The following is a 3,623-nucleotide window of genomic DNA, read 5'->3' on the forward strand; positions in this document are numbered from 1 at the left end:
TAACAGGAACTAACCCAAGAGCCCTCACTCAACCTAAAACGACGGCTCAGGCGGGCGGGAGATAGCGTCGAGTGGCGGGAGCAAGAACCAATAGAAGAGAGAGGGCCGTGCGCGCAAAGCCAATGAAAAGGCTCGCTCGCCCCGCCGGCCGGTCGTACCCAGTTAAGGAGGAGGGATATAGCAAGGTAGGTGGAGAGCTTACGTGAACTCCTAGTGCAAGATGGTATCTTGGAGAAGGTGCTGTGCCTCTTAAAGGGGCCGCGGCGCCTTTTTCGACCACGCTGCCGCCCGCAGCGGAATACCGGTTTCTGCTGCTGCGAGTGCTTGGGGGAACCCGGCGAGCCCCTCAGTCTGGTTCCTTCCTCTCGTTTTTCCTGGAAACACATACTCGTGTCCCGAAATGACTCAGCTATAGTAAATCTGCAACACAACGTGCAGTACGTTCACGTTCGACACATTGCACAGAATGCAAAATTTTACTTTTTTTCCTTACACGCTCGTTTTGCTCGGCACACATGGTTGTATTTTTTGCCGCTATGCTTAAATTACGCAGAATGTTTCTGAAAACCATGCCGTGGACTCCAATAATCCTTATTTCTAAAACGTGGCGCACGGATGTAAGAGGCTGAGGCCATTTCAATTTTACCGTATTTTTAATATGTGCTTTATTTAGGAAGAAAATCGATTCCAATATATTTTTGTTAATTCTCTTTTCATTGCATATTTAAAATTCAATGTTTTGGTTTTGGGGGGGGGTTTCCGCCAGGGAGAATTTTGGTCAGCAAAAAAGTTTTTAAAAATAATTTTTAAAAAATTTAAATTACCGAAATAGGCAACTTAGTTTGTACTATATGAGAAATCCCTTTTGGAGTTTTGAAATTACTGGCGCTTGGCACTGGTGTTAGAATGTTTATTCAACAACAAATACTGAGCACCTGCTATATGCCAGTACTGTGGAAGGCACTAGGATTCCAATGGTGAGCAAAACAAACAGTCCCTCCTGTTAGAAAGCTGAACGGTTTATAGGATTGTGCATTATAATAATATTTTGAAAAACTTGATGAGCACACACTTCACATAAAAGAGATAGGTCAACCCAAAATAAGCTTGTATACTATATTATATATATATAGAGCAGGTGTAGGCAAACTTTTTCTGTAAAGGGCTGGATAGTAAATATTTTTGGTTTTGTGGGCCATGAGAGATCCCTGGCAACTACTCAACTCCAACCTCTTGGCATGAAACTGGCCATATGTAAAGGAATGATTGTGGCTGTGTTCCAATAAAACTTATATGAAATTTTCAACTTTAGATAATTTTCACATGTTGCGACATACTATCCTCTTGATTTTTTTTCCCAACCATTTGAAAGTGTAAAAGCCGTTGTTACCTCAAAGGTGTACAGAAACAGGTGCCAACAGGATTTAGCTTGCTGGCTGCAGTTTGTGGACCCCTTACAAAAATTAATAAAAGTGAAATGCACTTAGAAATCATCTAACAAACCTTCTTCACTGACACCTCCTCCCCAACTTTGCAAATGAGGAAAAAAGCCCAGAGAGACTGAGTGGTTTACTGAGAATCACACGTCTGTAGATGGAGCAGAGCAGCATCCAGATCTTCTGACAGTAAGCCCAGAGCTTTCTCATATCCAGCTGTTGCCTCTTCGTCCCTCTCTCCTCCTTTTCTTCTTCCTTTATGCTTATCCACGTTTTTCCTTCAATTCTTTTCCCTAAGGAGATGAAGTGTTACCCCAAAATGACAGAAATTTTAAAAAGAGATGTAAAAGTGATTTGATTGGGCCTAAGGAGGCAAGAACTTGGTAGTATGATGGAAATGGAACAGGAGTTGCCTTTTTCACAGTGAATCATTCCTCTGCATGTATCCTCAAATGTATTTATAGAACAAATTTTGCAGGCCTTATTTCAGAGGTGAGGATGCTGAGATACTGGTTTCCTAGTGACCAGGGGCATCATTGAACCAAGCACATTACCGGGGGTAGAACAGACATGATTACGGTAGTAATATTTGGGTTTGGGACCCCTGGATAATTTTTTTCCTTTTTTTCTGTTTTTCAAATTGTGATGTTATTATATTACTTTTCTAAATTGAATACATTATGTATATTACGACTACTGCTTTGAATGTAGGTATTGAACCCCAAACTGTATCGTGAGAAAGTAGCATCTGTAGAAGAGTTGCTTTTCCAGAAGTGAAAGTGGGATACAATATAGTTGGTCCCACTCCCATGCCTGGTTCAGATTTGGTCAGTAGCCATGGCCCAGAATTTTTCGTATACTTTAATCAGTAGCGTCCATTGTATGCATAGAACGGATTCACCTGCAGTCCATGAATGAGTGAGGCACTGATTTCAGCTGTACAATTATTAGGCTACCCTGAATGCAATGCGTACTCACGTGCATTAATTCAACACACTTACACTGAGTGCTGGTTACCAAGTATCAGATTCTGTGCTCTGGTCTGGGGCAGAGACAAAAGTTTGAAAAGTTATATCCTTTGGGAGCTCAGATTCTGGTGGTATAACAGTCAGGCATTGGAAATAATAATCAACCAAAGCTGTTGAGTACATACTCTGCGCTGGCCCTATGCTAAATAATTCGGTGTATTGTTGCCTCTCATCCTCACAATACCCCTATATAGTAAACAATATTCATAGACAAGAAAAATGCATCCCAGAGAGGTCGTGAAGCTAATGAGTGGAAAGGCTCAACCTTGACCATGTGTGTTTGACTCCAAAGCCCACACCTATAACCTTCACTTAATCATCTCACTAGCAAACACTGAAATATAAACTATGTAGTTCATTCAAAATCCATTCAAGTATGTATTGAGCCCATTACTATCTATTAGGCACTGTTCTTGGATAATAGAGAGCGAGACTGATTTTAAAAAAATGTTCTTTCCTTAGTTAAGGTGGATGTTAAAATGGATACTTAACAAAGATTGACTTTTCTCTCAGTTTTATCTTCACGGGAGGAGAGAGAAAGAGATGCTAATTTATCTAAGAAAAGAGAAATCATTAACATAAGCCACTGAAAAGAGAGTGACTACAAGAAGAACAGACATCTAAACCATTCTTGTTTAAGCCAAGTTCCCTTTCTCTGCTTGAGGGTAACTGGGCTTCAACCAGGAAGAACTGTTAACAATGTGATTTCACACGAGTATTGACAGAGGTAGATAGGCCTTCCAGAATCAGTAGATCATGCCCACAAATTGTTTTTTTGTTTGTTTGGTTTTTTTTGTCCTTATTCTCCACACCATGGCTAGGAGTTTTCCTAGGAGAACTATATCATATGGGTTTTTTTTTTTAAGTTGCTTCACTTCTCCCGTGGTGACAACTTCCCCATGAGAACATGCCTCTCACAAAGGATCTCCTTCATCCCTCTCCAGAACAGAAGAGAAAGCACAAGAAGAAGTGCCTAGTGCACAGCCCCAATTCCTACTTCATGGATGTGAAATGCCTGGGATGCTATAAAATCACCAGCATCTTTAGCGACGCACAAACAGTAGTTTTGTGTGTATGCTGCTCCACTGTCCTCTGCCAGCCTGCAGAAGGAAAAGCATGGCTTACAGAAGGATGCTTCTTCAGACAGAAGCAGCACTAA

At 41.1% G+C, this 3,623-nt stretch overlaps 1 pseudogene; it reads left to right on the forward strand.

Moving 5' to 3' along the window:
- The first annotated feature begins 3,371 nt into the window (after positions 1-3,371).
- LOC101399955 (small ribosomal subunit protein eS27 pseudogene) lies at positions 3,372-3,623 on the forward strand (annotated as a pseudogene).

This window comes from Ceratotherium simum, chromosome 4, assembly GCF_057802395.1.
Source record: "Ceratotherium simum simum isolate JZ-2026a chromosome 4, ASM5780239v1, whole genome shotgun sequence".
Lineage (NCBI taxonomy): Eukaryota > Metazoa > Chordata > Mammalia > Perissodactyla > Rhinocerotidae > Ceratotherium > Ceratotherium simum.